Source organism: Manis javanica, chromosome 10, assembly GCF_040802235.1.
Source record: "Manis javanica isolate MJ-LG chromosome 10, MJ_LKY, whole genome shotgun sequence".
Taxonomy (NCBI): Eukaryota; Metazoa; Chordata; class Mammalia; order Pholidota; family Manidae; genus Manis; species Manis javanica.
In genome coordinates this window covers 61,000,463-61,019,112 of record NC_133165.1, presented here as the reverse complement: position 1 = coordinate 61,019,112, position 18,650 = coordinate 61,000,463, and positions in this window count along the sequence as shown.

Below are 18,650 nucleotides of genomic sequence, written 5' to 3'. Positions count from 1 at the left end.
GCTGCTAGGATACGCAGACAAGGTGGCCACCCGGAGGCCACTGGGTCTAGCCGCTTGGACAAATAAGCCACAGGTCTCTTCCACGGGCCCAGCTGCTGAGCCAGAACTCCTTTAGCCACTCCCTTCTTTTCATCTACAAACAGGATAAAGGGTTTTTCTGGGTCTGGCAGAGATAGGGCGGGGGCCCGGAGGAGAGCTTCTTTTAGTCTGTCAAACGCCTCTTGTTCCTGCGTCCATTGCCAGCCCGGCCCTTCTTTGGTTGCTTCATATAGTGGTCGGGCTATTTCTGCGTACCCTGGAATCCAGAGCCTGCAAAACCCGGCTGAGCCAAGAAATTCTCTCACTCCCTGGGGTGAGGAAGGGATGGGGATAGCCAGGACAGTTTGCTTCATGGCCTGTGTTAGCCACCTGGCCCCATTAGATATTGTGTACCCCAAGTAGACTACTGACCTCTGACAGATGTGGGCTTTCTTGGCGCTGGCTCGATATCCCAGTTCACCTAGTTCAGCCAGCAAGTTCCCCGTGGCTTCTTCGCACTCTTCACGGGTTTCTGTGGCCAGCAACAGGTCATCTACATACTGCAACAACGTCACGTGGGGGTGGCTCCTGCAAAAGGGCTCCAAGTCCTGGCTTAGGGCTTCATTGAATAAGGTGGGAGAGTTCTTGAAGCCCTGAGGCAGTCTAGTCCAGGTAAGCTGACCTTTTCTTCCTCCCCCTGGCTCTTGCCACTCAAAGGCAAACAAAGGCTGACTAACTTCAGAGAGTGGAATACTAAAGAAGGCATCTTTCAGGTCCAGAGTAGTATACCACACATGCGTGGGTGGCAGGTGGCTGAGTAAGGTGTAAGGGTTAGGCACTGTAGGATGGATGTCTTCTACCCTCTCATTGACTTTCCGCAAGTCTTGCACTGGCCTATAATCTTTACTGCCAGGCTTCCTCACTGGAAGCAGAGGCGTATTCCATGCAGATTGGCAGGTCTTAAGGATTCCTGTCTCTAACAGTCTATGGATATGGGGTGCTATCCCTTTCCTAGCCTCTTCTGGCATTGGATATTGCCGGACCCGGATGCGTAGAGCTGCGGCTTTGAGTTGAACAACGACCGGGGATAGGTGTTTAGCGAGACCAATTCCTCTGGTCTCGGCCCATGCGGAAGGGAACTTCTGTACCCAAGAGTCTATCTCTCCCCGGCCTCCCTTTTCTTGATCCGCCTGAAACAGACGATGTTCATCGGCCAGGGAAAGAGTTAACACATGCGCTGGTTGTAGGGGCTGCCCTTCTTTGTCCATGATTTTTATCCCTTCGGGTTCAAAATGAATGCGAGCCCCGACCTTGGTTAATAAGTCTCTGCCCAGCAACGGTGCGGGGCTTTCGGGTACGACCAGGAATGAGTGAGAGACCTGATGCCTTCTTAGGTCCACTTTTCTGTTAGTAGTCCAGGCACATTTCCTGGACCCTGTCGCTCCCTGGACTATACTTGTGCGTCCTGGGTTTAGGGGGCCGTGGGCCTGGTTGAGAACTGAATACTGTGCCCCAGTATCTACCATAAACCCAATGGGAGTCCCCTCCACGCACAGGGTTACCCAGGACTCGGGGAGGGGTGCCGAGCCCCGTCCCCGTCAATCCTCCTCTCCTAGATGCAGGGTCTTAACAGGGTTCCCTCTCCCTTGTTCCCTCCTTTGGGGTCACTCCCTCTTCCAATGTCCATATTTCTTACACAGGGCGCACTGATCTTGTCCTAGTTGGGATTGACGGGGTCCTGTTCCTTGAGGTGGCCTAGGGCCCTCCTTCCCCCCGGCCAGGAATATCCTGGCCATCTCCTCCCTCTGCTTCTTGTTCTCCCTTTTCTGAAATTCTCTGTCTTCCTTCCTATTTTTCTCCTGCATTACCCATTTCTCTTTCCTCAGCCTTTCTTCTCTATCTTCCGGAGTTTCTCTAGCATTGAAGACCTTCTCTGCCTGCTGCAGCAGCTCTCTAATAGAGATCTCCCCTAGGTCCTCCCCCTTGTGGAGTTTTCTCCGGTTATCGGGGGCTGCCTGGTTGATGAATGAGAGGACTACAGCTGACCTATGTTCCTCTGCTTCCGGGTTTATGGGGGTATACTGCCGGTAAGCATCAAACAGCCTTTCCAGATACGTGGCTGGGCTTTCCATTTCCCCCTGAACAATAGTTTTTACCTTAGCTAAATTAGTGGGCCGTCTGGCGGCCGCCTGGAGACTGGTCATCAGAGTCTGGCGGTAGACCCAGAGATGCTCCCTACCTTCTGCAGTTCTGAAGTCCCAATCTGGGCGCGTAAGTGGGAACGCCTCGTCGATGATGGGCTGGAGGGTAGTGGGTCTTCCATTTTCTCCGAGGACATTTTTCCTGGCTTCATTGAGGATACGCTCTCGTTCTTCCGTTGTGAAGAGAGTGTGGAGTAATTGCTGGCAGTCGTCCCATGTGGGATGATGGGTAAACATAATGGACTCCACTAAACCTATAAGACACTTGGGGTCCTCTGAGAAGGGAGGATTCTGAGTCCTCCAATTATAAAGGTCACTAGATGAAAAGGGCCAATATTGATATTGCTGAGCAATGCCGGTACCGATGGCACGCACAGGCAGAACCGGCACTGCTCCTTCTGAGGTGGAGGAGGGAGCCTCCCCTTCTTGTTCCCTGGCCCCTCGAGACCTTAGCTGCATTCCTCCAGTTCTACCTGGCGCCCAGCGTGGGGCCAGGGTGGGGGAGTGTGAGGAAGCTCTTTCCGGCCTCCCGCCTCCCTCTGCTGAAGAATCTGGGGAAGCTGCAGCCGCCTGGTTCCCGCTGGGTTCCCTAGCCGCATTTTCTATCCCCCCGGCAGCTTCACCCCTCTCCTCTGCATACGGGGGTGGCTGCTCAATCAGCGGGAGGGGGTAAAGAGGAGAACTGTCGGGGAGGACAGGTGGCGCACTTTGGCACACAGGATTTCTGGCCCTGCGATCAGAGGGCTTTGATTTTTCCTGGGCAACTAGGACGGAGGTCTTTTGTGGGTCAGTATGAGGTTTCTCCACCATAAAGGGCTTCAACCAGGAAGGGAGATTCTCGGCCAAATTTTCCCAGACAAGAATATAGGGAAGTTGGTCAGGGTGGCCCTCAGGACCTGGCCGGGAGATAATGGCTTTGATCTTGCCAATAAGGTCCAAAGAAAGAGACCCCTGGGCCGGCCAGCCTACTCCGAAGGAAGGCCACTCGACTGAGCAAAAGGTGTCGAGCTTACCCTTCTTGATGCCAAGGCTCATACTTAAGGCCTGTTCCTTGACCTTGGGGAAATGGGAGAGGATCAGACTCTTAGGAGTAGCCTGAGTCTGACCCATGGTGAGAAAGAAGAAGGAAAAAGAATATGAGGGAGACAAAGGCGAAGGATGAAGATGCCACTTCAAACAAAATGACTGTTGTATGTGCTTGTGAACGAGTGCCTGTCATTGCACAGTTTTTCTTCCGCGGGGGACGCGAGATCATACACGCGAATTTATCTGGGATTCGTGGCTGTGACCCCCTTATCCTGTCACGGGAGTCTTCTAGCGGCGGGCGCCCTAATGGCTCTTAATTGCCCGACCCGTGCCCGCGGGGAATGATGTAGTGGCAGAAAGGAGGAACGGAGAGAGCAGGAGAATCTTAGAACAAGGAAACTTAAAATGAGAAGTGCAAAAAGAAATATAAACCAAAACCAAAACACAGTAAAACAATCAATGATAACACCAAACACACACACCACATCTGATCGCACTCGTTCGGACTGGTCCTTCTCTCACTCTGGTGCGCACCACACTCACCACTTTCAGGGTCCTCAAAAACTCTCGTAATTCTCCTGAAGGGCGTCCACTCAGACTGCCGCAGGGTGATGAGCTTGATCTTTTCCTCCTCGGGCGCCAGTTTTCTGCCGATCGGATTTGCCTTCCTAAGGCCGAGTCACTCGGACCCTAGGGCCAGGATTGGTTACCTGGACTTTTACCCAGGGTCGCTAACCTGGGGGCCGGGACTACCAGCCCGGACTTCCTCACTCGGGACCACTAACCCGAGATCATACACGGGATGGCAACTCCCGCTTTATAATGGATTTATGCAGAGACGAGGGGGCGACCCTCGAATTACACTGCCCCATCTGGACAATTAGACCTTGCCTCCAGCTGTCCTTTGTTCTCAGGGAAGCCGCTTGAATCCCGGACGAGCCCCCAAATGTTAGGGTCCACGCTTCCGAGGCTTCTCCAGAGAACAAACTACACAGGCATAGAGATGTAAATTCAAGCAAAGTCTTTATTCAGCCAGCTAGCTGGGGTCCAAGTCAGCCTGACGCAGCGGGTCTCAACAAGGACCCCGAGCACTCAGAGCCAAGGGTTTATATAGCAATTTCAAAGCACTTAACTCATAGCAATTTTCTATAACTATACATTATTCTTGCAAGACATATATCCTGGGGTTAAGCAAGGGCAGGGTAAGACTACTCCTCAATGGTTAGGGAGGTTCTGCACGATAAGCTTGGTATGTAAGATTAACTGACCAAGGTTAGCTGACCAAGGGTCACAGCTGCCCACCACCCGGTGCTCATGATTAACTTGTTTTTCAAGGCCTTACCCAGGCCCAGGGTTTTTGTTTTGTTTTTTTTTTTTCCTCTGAGTCACACTCTCAGAAAATGGTTTCTAGGTTTCTAAGATGGCTATGCTTATGCTAATTTACTAATCTTACTAATGCTTAGATTCTACATTTCCCCACTTTCCTTTGACCATTCCAATCATGGAATGTTTGTTTCTTCCTGCTGTGTGAGTGAATGATACTGCGGTCTCAGCATTAGCACCTGAACAGCACTCACTCTTTCCCTAACAAAGGCTATTAGCCGGTTTAAGATACAGGGACCTAAAGTGAGAAGCAGTATAAAAATAAGCAAGGGCCCTGCCAGGGTGGATACCAGGGTTGTAAACCATGGGGATTTAGTAAACTAGGAGGCAAATAGCCCTTGGCTGGCCTCTCGCTCTCTCTTCCTTTGATCTGGTCTCTCTCTAAGTTTTAACATTGAATCTCTTACTATTCCAGAATGGTCTGCTGTTAAGGTTTAGCTAAATTTTATTAGTTCTTTTTCCTGACTCTTAATGCTCTCTGCACTCCTTTACAATTCCTTTCTGAGGAGCTTAATGCAAGCTTGGATCAGAAGATCTGCAATTTGAATTTTAGCTCCTCTACTAAGTGACGGTTTTGACACACAGGGAAACCTCTCCCAGAGAACAGAACACCCAGCTGACCCTCAGGGTGCTGTTCGTGTTTCAGTGGTCAAAGCAGTGTGATTGCACAAGCTGCTCCAATCAGATCCAAGGTTAGAATCACTTTTCCCTTCAATAGCCAAAGGTTTATGGTTGCCCTTGAAGCCAAGCCCTGTCTGAGCTGACTGCTGATTTCAGCTTTTTATAGGAGCTGAGGTGGGGGGTGTAGAAGATGTGAATGTGTTAAAATGATAAACAATGAAAGTGATGTGGTGTGCCACGGAACAGTGACATTCAGCCCTTTCCCTCATTCCTGTGTCCAGTCACCAACTCCTGCTGATTTGATCCTGTATTTTTAAATCTGTTTCCTACAGTCGGTCTTCATTATCACTGACCTAGATTAGGACATTAATCTCATAAATGGCCTTCCTGCATCTGGTCTAATTCACTCCACACAGCTGAAGAAATTGTTCAAAATGTTAATCCAGCTATGACATCCCAAGGCCAAATTCCTTCAACAGCTCCTTTGTTTATAGCAGTAGTTCTCAGACTGTTCAACTTGCAGACCATTGTTAGGGTCTGGGCTTCCGAGGCCTCTCCAGAGAACAAACTACACAGGCATAGAGGTGTAAATTCAAGCAAAGTCTTTATTCAGCCAGCTAGTTGGGGTCCAAGTCAGCCCGACGCAGCGGGTCTCAACAAGGACTCCGAGCACTCAAAGCCAAGGGTTTATATAGCATTTTCAAAACACTTAACTCATAGTAATTTTCCACAGCTGCACATTATTCTTGCAAGACATACATCCTGGGGTTAGGCAGGAGCAAGATAAGACCACTCCTCAATTGTCAGGGAGGTTCTGCACGATAAGCTTGGTATGTAGGATTAGCTGACCAAGGTTAGCTGACTAAAGGCCACAGCTGCCCACCACCTGGTGCTCATGATCAGCTTGTTTTTCAAGGCCTTACCCAGTTCCAGTTTTTCTTTCTAAGTCACATACTCAGAAAATGGCTTCTAGACCTTTAAGATGGCTATGCTTATGCTAACCTATTTCTATTCTTACATTCCCCTCTTCTTGTATCTATTTCAATCATGAAATTTGGGGTCATCTGTTTGGTTAACACTCTGATAGTTCTGTCTCAACACTATGATTTGCATGGTGCTAATGCGTTCTTTGATAAAGGTAACACACATGGAGTGACTCCAGTTTGGCGGGCCTACTACTTGTTAGAATAAGCTGGGGTGGTGCTGATTACTTCTGTCCTGTTGCAGAGGGAGGTGTAAGTTTTAGGAACTCTCTCAATGCAGGTTCTTTGCCTACTTACAGAGGATAAAGTGAGTCTTGGTCTTTGTCTCATTCTCTCTTCTACAGATAGGGACTCTAGCTGCTGTTAGGGAAAAGGAGCGATGACCGCTCTGGCTGCTTCATGCTGAGAAGGGGGCACAGTAAAGGGTGCAGCTAGGTCTCCATCACTGGTCAGTTGAGAGGGCCTCAGAAGGCTGGTGCTTCTATTCTGGGTTTCATTTCTATTACTATTTGCAGTTTTGTGGCTTCTAGGCAAGATAAAACAAATTGTGTTATTAGGTTATGTAGCAACATCTGGAGTTGGATTTTCTATTCTGGAAGGAGGCTGCCGTTATTGAAACAATACTTTTCTCTAAAATCACTCTCATTTTTATTAGAAGTAACCAGGTTAAGAAAATAATTAACAGCTGGCTTGATTATTTGCATAAGTGAAGCAAGAAGAGCAATTGATTACACAGGCTCTTTTAAATATGCTTTGCTGGAACTTTCTGTAAGGAATTTCAGATTGAACTTTTAAAGGCCTCTCGAGGCCAGACAGCCAAGCCAGACTTGCCATCAGGCTTTGCCTGCAGTACCCGTAGATTTGGATGAATTCTTCTCTTCTCGAGGTCTCTGCACCTGCCAGGAAGTGACCTTCTTTACTCACCTGGTAAGGCTGCTGGGAACTCTGTAAGCAAGGTACCAGGCCAGTTCTTCCAAGGGGCTTTGTTGGCTTTATAAAGTCAATCTTAGTTCCTTAAAGTTGTTCACATCCGAGTCCATGCACATGTCTCTCAGGTATGACATTCCAGTCAAAGCCTTGGCAGTATAACCAGTGTTCTTAAGTAGTCTTCTCACAAGGAAAGCAGATTCTCATTGAACACGTGCAAATAAACATACTGCCATGAAATACAAAAACCATCACTGAAAGTTTTTAAACTCTGGAGGGATCAGGTAGAGAGAAGGATGTTTCAATTCTGCTCATAAAGATAGTCATTTATTAAACTGTTGTCAGTTTAAGAGAACAAGGTTAAAACACTTTATCAGCAACATTTGAAACAAAAAGACACAAAATCATTTTCTTTAGTTTATGTAATCTTATGTAACTAATACCTGTTCTGCTGAAATCCAGTTCTTTACCAGTTTAGGGATAATACTATAAATGACAAAAGACTTACAAATGACAATGGTTAAAGATCTGATGAGAGCTTACTGTAAAACAGTTGACATAAGGAAATTCTGATATTTCTGTAATATAAAACATTCAGTAACAAAGTTTAGCATCATTCTCTTTGACAGTGCTTTCCTGGTAAATATATAAATATATCAGATAAATAAGCCAAATTAGTCAAATACTTTTTCTAATGAGAAAAAATTCTTCTGACATGTTCCAGGGGCCCTCTGGAAAATATCAGAGTTAACTAGAGGTAAAAGCACTTTTTTGAATTTAGCATAAGTGTCCAAGACCAGATACAAAAAAAAGCAGAGAAAGTGCTTAAGTCTACAGGTCTTCTCTGAAAGCTTCAAGAATGTTTTACTCTTTAATAGTAGATATAAGCTGCTATGCAAATTATATTAAAAGCTCTAAGATCATTTGCATTAAAAAATATGGAGAGTCCCCCATGTTTTGTTTTGTTTTTTAAACATACGGCATATAAATTAAACAAGACCTGGTGGTTGTCAAAAAAAATCTATTACAACTTTTCTCAAAAGTGGTCACACGTTTGTCCATTTAAACTTTTACAGTGAAACTTGTTTTTCTAGGAAAAACATCATCTTGTCCAGATTCTACAGTTTAATTTTTAAGAATAACTTTTGGTTTGTTAACTAAGTGCATTTAATCAGCTGAAAAAAGCTTTGTTACCATTCTGCTTAGGATAAATTAAGAAAACAAATAATCAGTAACAACTTTAATCATTTGTTGGTTAGAGATTTTTCCACTTATAAAAATATATGGGAGGGGCAGAGCCAGGATGGCGGCGTGAGTAGAGCAGTGGAAATCTCCTCCCAAAAACACATAGAGCTATGAAAATATACCAAAGAAAAATCTTCCTAAAATAGAGACCACAGGACACAGGACAACATCCAGACCACATCCACACCTGCAAGAACCCAGCGCCTTGCGAAGGGGGTAAGATAAAAGCCCCGGCCCGGCGGGAACCGAGCACCCCTCCCCCGGCTTCTGGCGGGTGGAAAGAAACCGGAGCGGTTTTTTTTTGGCAAGTGCTTTTTGGAAGATTTAAAGGGACAGGCCCCCGTTGCTAGGGAGGCAGGGCGGCGGGACTGGTGAGCGGGTGCCTGGGACCGGTGCCTGAGGATAAAGAATACCGCGCATTTTTCCCTGTGGGACTGGTGGGCGGGTGCCTGAGACCGGCACCTGAGGACGGAGGAAATCGCGCATTTTTCCCCTTTTTTTCTCTCTTTTTGGCGAGTGTTTTTGGAAGCCTTAAAGGGATAGGGACCCTGGTGCTAGGGAGGCAGGGCGGCGGGACTGGTGAGCGGGTGCCTGGGACCAGCGCCTGAGGACAAAGAATATTGAGCGTTCCTTCCCTGCGGGACCGGTGGGTGGGTGCTTTTTGGAAGCCTTGAAAGGACAGGGACCCTGGTGCTAGGGAGACAGGGCAGCAGGACCAGTGAGCAGGTGCCTGAGACCGGCACCTGAGGACAAAAAAAAAAAAAAAAATCGCTTGTTTTTTCCTTTTTTTTTTCCTTTCTGTTCCCTCTCTCATTGCTGCTGTTGTTGTTTTGGTTTGGAGAGTGCTTTTTGGAAGTGTTAAAGGGGCAGGACAGGTCACTTAGACCAGAGGCAGGGAATCTGGGGATCTCTGGGCACTCTAACCCCCTGGGCAGCAGGGAGCACAGAGGCCCCTTATGGAGATAAATAGCCTCCCGGCCACTCCCCCTCCAACGGGGCTCCACCATTTTGGAGGAACAGCCCCAGCCAGGCCAAGCCCACAGCAACAGCGGAGATAAACCCCAAAGCAACTGGGCAGGAAGCAGAAGCCCTGTCTGCGCACAGCTGCCCAGCACAAGCCACTAGAGGTCGCTATTCTCCCAGGAGAAGGCCACAAACCAACAAGAAGGGAAGCTTTTCCAGCGGTCACTTGTACCAGATCTGCAAACTATCTCTATCACCACCATGAAAAGGCAAAACTACAGGCGGACAAAGATCACAGAGACAACACCTGAGAGGGAGACAGACCTAACCAGTCCTCCTGAAAAAGAATTCAAAATAAAAGTCATGAACATGCTGACGGAGATGCAGAGAAAAATGCAAGAGCAATGGGATGAGATGCAGAGAAAAATGCAAGAGCAGTGGGATGAGATGCAGAGAAAAATGCAAGAGCAGTGGGATGAAGTCCGGAAGGAGATCACAGATGTCAGGAAAGAGATCACAGAAGTGAAACAATCCCTGGAAGGATTTATAAGCAGAATGGATAAGATGCAAGAGGCCATTGAAGGAATAGAAGCCAGAGAACAGGAACGTATAGAAGCTGACATGGAGAGAGATAAAAGGATCTCCAGGAATGAAACAACACTAAGAGAAATATGTGACCAATACAAAAGGAATAATATTCGTATTATAGGGATACCAGAAGAGGAAGAAAGAGGAAAAGGAATAGAAAGTCTCTTTGAAGAAATAATTGCTGAAAACTTCCCCAAACTGGGGGAGGAAATAATCGAACTGATCTTGGAATTACACAGAACTCCCAACAGAAAGGATCCAAGGAGGACAACACCAAGACACATAGTAATTAAAATGGCAAGGATCAAGGACAAGGAAAGAGTTTTAAAGGCAGCTAGAGAGAAAAAGGTCACCTATAAAGGAAAACCCATCAGGCTAACATCAGACTTCTCGACAGAAACCCTACAGGCCAGAAGAGAATGGCATGATATACTTAATGCAATGAAACAGAAGGGCCTTGAACCAAGGATACTGTATCCAGCACGACTATCATTTAAATATGATGGCGGGATTAAATAATTCCCAGACAAGCAAAAGCTGAGGGAATTTGCTTCCCACAAACCACCTCTACACGGCATCCTACAGGGACTGCTCTAGATGGGAGCACCCCTAAAAAGAGCACAGAACAAAACACACAACATATGAAGAATGGAGGAGGAGGAATAAGAAGGGAGAGAAGAAAAGAATCTCCAGACAGTGTATATAACAGCTCAATAAGCGAGCTAAGTTAGGCAGTAAGATACTAAAGAAGCTAACCTTGAACCTTTGGTAACCACGAATCTAAAGCCTGCAATGGCAATAAGTACATATCTCTCAATAGTCACCCTAAATGTAAATGGACTTAATGCACCAATCAAAAGACATAGAGTAATAGAATGGATAAAAAATCAAGACCCATCTATATGCTGCTTACAAGAAACTCACCTTAAACCCAAAGATAAGCATAGACTAAAAGTCAAGGGATGGAAAAACATATTTGAGGCAAACAACAGTGAGAAGAAAGCAGGGGTTGCAGTACTAATATCAGACAAAATAGACTTCAAAACAAAGAAAGTAACAAGAGATAAAGAAGGATACTACATAATGATAAAGGGCTCAGTCCAACAAGAGGATATAACCATTCTAAATATATATGCACCCAATACAGGAGCACCAGCATATGTGAAGCAAATACTAACAGAACTAAAGAGGGAAATAGACTGCAATGCATTCATTGTAGGAGACTTCAACACACCACTCACCCCAAAGGATAGATCCACCGGGCAGAAAATAAGTAAAGACACACAGGCACTGAACAACAAACTAGAACAGATGGACCTAATAGACATCTATAGACCTCTACATCCAAAAGCAACAGGATATACATTCTTCTCAAGTGCACATGGAACATTCTCCAGAATAGACCACATACTAGCTCACAAAAAGAGCCTCAGTAAATTCCAAAATATTGAAATTCTACCAACCAATTTTTCAGACCACAAAGGTATGAAAGTAGAAATAAATTCTACAAAGAAAACAAAAAGGCTCACAAACACATGGAGGCTTAACAACATGCTACTAAATAATCAATGGATCAATGAACAAATCAAAATAGAGATCAAGGAATATATAGAAACAAATGACAACAACAACACTAAGCCCCAACTTCTGTGGGATGCAGCGAAAGCAGTCTTAAGAGGAAAGTATATAGCAATCCAGGCACACTTGAAGAAGGAGGAACAATCCCAAATGAATAGTCTAACATCACAATTATTAAAACTGGAAAAAGAAGAACAAATGAGGCCTAAAGTCAGCAGAAGGAGGGACATGATAAAGATCAGAGAAGAAATAAACAAAATTGAGAAGAATAAAACAATAGCAAAAATCAACGAAACCAAGAGCTGGTTCTTTGAGAAAATAAACAAAATAGATAAGCCTCTAGCCCAACTTATTAAGAGAAAAAGAGAGTGAACACAAATCAACACAATCAGAAATGAGAATGGAAAAATCACGACAGACTCCTCAGAAATACAAAGAATTATTAAAGACTACTATGAAAACCTATATGCCAACAAGCTGGAAAACCTAGAAGAAATGGACAACTTCCTAGAAAAATACAACCTCCCAAGACTGACCAAGGAAGAAACACAAAAGTTAAACAAACCAATTACAAGCAAAGAAATTGAAACAGTAATCAAAAAATTACCCAAGAACAAAACCCTGGGGCAGGACGGATTTACCTCGGAATTTTATCAGACACACAGAGAAGACATAATACCCATTCTCCTTAAAGTGTTCCACAAAATAGAAGAAGAGGGAATACTCCCAAACTCATTCTATGAAGCCAACATCACCCTAATACCAAAATCAGGCAAAGACGCAACCAAAGAAGAAAATTACAAACCAATATCCCTGATGAACGTAGATGCAAAAATACTCAATAAAATATTAGCAAACAGAATTCAACAGTATATCAAAAGGATCATACACCATGACCAAGTGAGGTTCATCCCAGGGATGCAAGGATGGTACAACATTCGAAAATCCATCAACATCATCCACCACATCAACAAAAAGAAAGACAAAAACCACATGATCATCTCCATAGATGCTGAAAAAGCATTTGACAAAATTCAACATCCATTCATGATAAAAACTCTCAGCAAAATGGGAATAGAGGGCAAGTACCTCAACATAATAAAGGCCATATATGATAAACCCACAGCCAGCATTATACTGAAAGCATTTCCTCTGAGATCGGGAACCAGACAGGGATGCCCACTCTCCCCACTGTTATTTAACATAGTACTGGAGGTCCTAGCCACAGCAATCAGACAAAACAAAGAAATACAAGGAATTCAGATTGGTAAAGAAGAAGTTAAACTGTCACTATTTGAAGATGATATGATACTGTACATAAAAAACCCTAAAGACTCCACTCCAAAACTACTAGAACTGATATCGGAATACAGCAAAGTTGCAGGATACAAAATTAACACACAGAAATCTGTAGCTTTCCTATTCACTAACAACGAATCAATAGAAAGAGAAATCAGGAAAACAATTCCATTCACCATTGCGTCAAAAAGAATAAAATACCTAGGAATAAACCTAACCAAAGAAGTGAAAGACTTATACTCTGAAAACTACAAGTCACTCTTAAGAGAAATTAAAGGGGACACTAATAAGTGGAAAGTCATCCCATGCTCATGGCTAGGAAGAATTAATATCGTCAAAATGGCCATCCTGCCCAAAGCAATATACAGATTTGATGTAATCCCTCTCAAATTACCAGCAACATTCTTCAATGAATTGGAAGAAATAATTCAAAAATTCATATGGAAACACCAAAGACCCCGAATAGCCAAAGCAATCCTGAAAAAGAAGAATAAAGTAGGGGGGATCTCACTCCCCAACTTCAAGCTCTACTACAAAGCCATAGTAATCAAGACAATTTGGTACTGGCACAAGAACAGAGCCACAGACCAGTGGAACAGATTAGAGACCCCAGAAATTAACCCAAACATATATGGTCAATTAATATTTGATAAAGGAGCCATGGACATACAATGGCAAAATGACAGTCTCTTCAACAGATGGTGCTGGCAAAACTGGACAGCTACATGTAGGAGAATGAAACTGGACCATTGTCTAACCCCATATACAAAGGTAAACTCAAAATGGATCAAAGACCTGAATGTAAGTCATGAAACCATTAAACTCTTGGAAAAAAACATAGGCAAAAACCTCTTAGACATAAACATGAGTGATCTCTTCTTGAACATATCTCCCCGGGCAAGGAAAACAACAGCAAAAATGAACAAGTGGTACTACATTAAGCTGAAAAGCTTCTGTACAGCGAAATACACCATCAATAGAACAAAAAGGAACCCTACAGTATGGGAGAATATATTTGAAAATGACAGATCCGATAAAGGCTTGACGTCCAGAATATATAAAGAGCTCACACACCTCAACGAACAAAAAACAAATAACCCAATTCAAAAATGGGCAGAGGAACTGAACAGAAAGTTCTCCAAAAAAGAAATATAGATGGCCAAGAGACACATGAAAAGATGCTCCACATCACTAATTATCAGAGAAATGCAAATTAAAACTACAATGAGGTATCACCTCACACCAGTAAGGATAGCTGCCATCCAAAAGACAAACAACAACAAATGTTGGCGAGGCTATGGAGAAAGGGGAACCCTCCTACACTGCTGGTGGGAATGTAAATTAGTTCAACCATTGTGGAAAGCAGTATGGAGGTGCGTCAAAATGCTCAAAACAGACCTACCATTTGACCCAGGAATTCCACTCCTAGGAATTTACCCTAAGAACGCCCCCATCAAGTTTGAGAAAGACAGATGCACCCCTATGTTTATCGTAGCACTATTTACAATAGCCAAGAATTGGAAGCAACCTAAATGTCCATCGGTAGATGAATGGATAAAGAAGATGTGGTACATATACACAATGGAATACTACTCAGCCATAAGAAGTGGAAAAATCCAACCATTTGCAGCAACATGGATGGAGCTGGAGAGTATTATGCTCAGTGAAATAAGCCAAGCGGAGAAAGAGAAATACCAAATGATTTCACTCATCTGAGGAGTATAGGAACAAAGGAAAAACTGAAGGAACAAAACAGCAGTGGAATTACAGAACCCAAAAGTGGACTAACAGGTACCAAAGGGAAAGGAACTGGGGAGGATGGGTGGGCAGGGAGGGATAAGAGGGGGGAAGAAGAAGAGGGGTATTAAGATTAGCATGCATAGGGGGGAGGGAGAAAGGGAAGGGTGGGCTGCACAACACAGAGAGGACAAGTAGTGACTCTACAACATTTTGCTAAGCTGATGGACAGTAACCATAATGTGGTTGTTAGGGGGGACCTGATATAGGGGAGAGCATAGTAAACATAGTATTCTTCATGTAAGTGTAGATTAAAAATTAAAAAAAAAAAAAAAAAGAAAGAAAGAAAGAAAAGGGGGATTACTCCTTAACAGGATAAAACTTTTGGTAAATCAAAGATCAACGCATGCTTTAAATATCCTTAATGTTGATCACTTAAAGGGTGTCAGATGATCAGCTATGGAGGTACTTTTTTCTGATAATATTCCTTTCTCTTAATTGAAAAAAAAAAAAAAAGCAGTTATTGTGCGCTGACCTCCAGTGAGTTCTGCACAGTGGTATAGAGGGCATGTCAATGTGTGGGCAAAGGGTCTGTTTGTTTCTATGCAGAAGATCAAGGCCTAGCTTGGATACCCAGAAAATGAACTAAGATACGATATGAGGAGGAGCTTCCGGCATCAGCACTGTCTGGGGGACTTGTGCCGGGGGATGATCATCAAAAAGCCTCCACAGGGATCCGGACGATGCTGCGGTTGTAGCTGCATCCAGCCCACCGTCTCCTGGACTTGCCATAGGAATGAGGAGGGAGATGTCTAGGCTGGCATGTGCATACAGTGAGACAACGAATTTGACCTGTACTGTTTGAATGTACTGTTGGAACTCAACCAGGAGTTGGGAGGGGTGCAAGTTGTAGCACTCCAAAATCTCATGACTATAGACTATCTATGGTTAAAAGAACATATGGGATGTGAACAGATCCCAGAAATGGGCTGCTTTAATTTGTCTGATGGTTCAAGTACAGTTGGACAATATCCATCATATCATAGATAAATTTTCACAAATGCCTAGGGTGCCTAAATGGTTTTCTTTGCTTCACTGGAGATGGATGGTAATTATAGATTTGCTTTGTTTATGTCACCATATTCCTATTATGTTAATATGTGTGTGCAAATTAGTTAGTAGTTTAAAACCTATACATACTTAAGATACTCTACAACAAGATATGTCAAAGAAATAATCAATCCTCCCATGTTTCCTTCATATGCTACCTCTATAGCTTTTCTTCTTCCTTCCTAATTACAACCCGTAAATAGAATTCGTTCCTCATATCGAATTTACCAAGTATCATAATTCCTCCAGGTGGTAAAGATACCTCGAGACAAGTGCTGGGCAGAGAAGCCACAGGGCATAAATCTGCAAAGAAGTAAAAAGCTAACCTTTGCAAACAATATGGCTTCTCTCTCACTTACCAACTTTACATTTCCCTGTATGGCCCCGGAAGATGACTGGTTAGCCAGAGACGGGTAAGATTCCTCAAGGGAGGAACAACCTAAGACAGGCACAGTCATAGGGGGGCAATCAGGTGAGAATTTGGGGATCAACAGAGGTGAGGCTCAGAACCTCACCCCCCCTGCTTTGAGAGAAATCTTCTGCATCCGTGGATGTCTTGCTGCCCTTGTCTAGCCTGGATTAATACTTGGTCCATAGGCACACACCTGATCATCTGATCATCTACATTTGCCCTCTTACAGCACTAAACTATGTTTTCTACCTTTATCTTGCATCTACCTACCACTTCAGCATTTATTAAAAATAAAAATAATAATAATAATAGGAGAAATGTGGGATCAACATATAAATCAAGTACAAAAATCAAACGAATATTCATATTTGACCTGATTGTTTATAGGTCATAATGCATGATCAAAACCGAAAGTTTCTGTGATGAATGCCCTTGTACTGTTCACCATGTAAGAATTTATTCACTGTGCAAGAATTCGTTCACCATGTAAGAACTTGTTTGTTATACTTCAGAAGATTGGACACTGACGAGAATTAGGCTTGAGATGGATTAATGATTGTACATTGAGCATTGACCCCCCTATACTGAATTTTATTGTTGTTAACAACCATTTGATCAATAAATATGAGAGATGCCCTCTCAAAAAAAAATATATGGAATAAATAATTCAATTTCTCAGGCCATGGAATCATTTTCAATAACAAAATATTTCAAAGGCAAATAAAGGTTATACAGTTGTTAACAAACTTTAGCTTTTAGTCTTTTTTATATTACGATTTCATGGCAACTCACAGAGACTTTAAGAATGAGAAACTGCTTTGATCTTTCAACATTAAGAGCAGACTAATAGTTAAAGAAAACTGTTTAACTGGAAACGAGATTCTAATTTTGCTGTGCACTTGATATCAAGACTCACTTGCTTTAATTTCACTAGGCACGACTATATCTGTAAGAATATAGTAATTTATTCTTCATTTGCCCCATGGGCCCAAGCACATAAACCGGTGAGAATTATGCCTGGGCTTGCCTGCGGCTTGACTGGGTTTATCTCACCTTATCTCTAAACATCTTGACCCTCCCCCCAAAGCAACAGGCTGAGCGGATCTTCCACAACAAAAGGCACCACCCTGTTTTCTCTCTTAAAATAAATAGCTGTACTTTAGAACAAAGTTACTTTCTTTTATCACAAAACACATTCTTTAGCATGCAGAAGAGTTTTCATTCTTTATACTTTTTCTTATTAAAACATACATCTTTTAGTATAGAGAAATGTTTTCTTTAGACTGACAAACTTACAAACACATTCTACAATTTCTGCAACCATGAGCTTCATAGCACAATCTCCCAGCAAACACAGAGCACATCTTCTCAACTTAACAAAACTCTAAGGCTTTAAGTTACTACAAAGATTCTCAGGCTGCAGGTAGGCATACACACTGCAACACACAATTAAAAAGGTGTTCACTTGCCACACTTATCCAGCTCACCTACCTGCAACAACTACGCTAGCCTACTCACAAGACCCCCACTGAACATTAGACAAAGCCAAGCTTCTAAGCATTCTATTCTTAAAAGATTTAGCAGATAACATGACTCAAATGACTCTAGGTAAACTCAGGCAGCTGACAACTACCAAAACATGGCCGCCTTAGGCAAACTCAAATTAGCATTAATGCTTAACACTTTTTTATCAGGTTTTCTGGAAGTTTTAGAATACTCAATTTTCACAAGCGCTTGTCTTTAAATCAATTTCATTAATACCATCCGGAGGTAGAAAGATATATTCATTTACACACTTAGGGGGTCATCTGAGTCTGTCCCATGGTGAGAAAGAAGAAGGAAAAAGAATATGAGGGAGACAAAGGCGAAGGATGAAGATGCCACTTCAAACAAAATGACTGTTGTATGTGCTTGTGAATGAGTGCCTGTTGTTGCACAGTTTTCCTTCCACGGGGGACGCGAATTTATCTGGGATTCGCGGCTGTGGCCCCCTTATCCTATCATGGGAGTCTTCTAGCGGCGGGCACCCTAATGGTTCTTAATTGCCCGACCCGTGCCCGCGGGGAATGATGTAGTGGCAGAAAGGAGGAACGGAGAGAGCAGGAGAACCTTAGAACAAGGAAACTTAAAATGAGAAGCGCAAAAAAATATAAACCGAAACCAAAACACAGTAAAACAGTCAATGATAACACCAAGCACACACACCACATCTGATCGCACTCGTTCGGACTGGTCCTTCTCTCACTCTGGTGTGCACCACACTCACCACTTTCAGGGTCCTCAAAAACTCTCGTAATTCTCCTGAAGGGTGTCCACTCGGACTGCCGCAGGGTGATGAGCTTGATCTTTTCCTCCTCGGGCGCCAGTGTTCTGCCGATCGGATTTGCCTTCCTAAGGCCGAGTCACTCGGACCCTAGGGCCAGGATTGGTTACCTGGGCTTTTACCCAGGGTCGCTAACCTGGGGGCCGGGACTACCAGCCCGGACTTCCTCACTCGGGACCACTAACCCGAGACCATACACGGGATGGTGACTCCCGCTTTATAATGGATTTATGCAG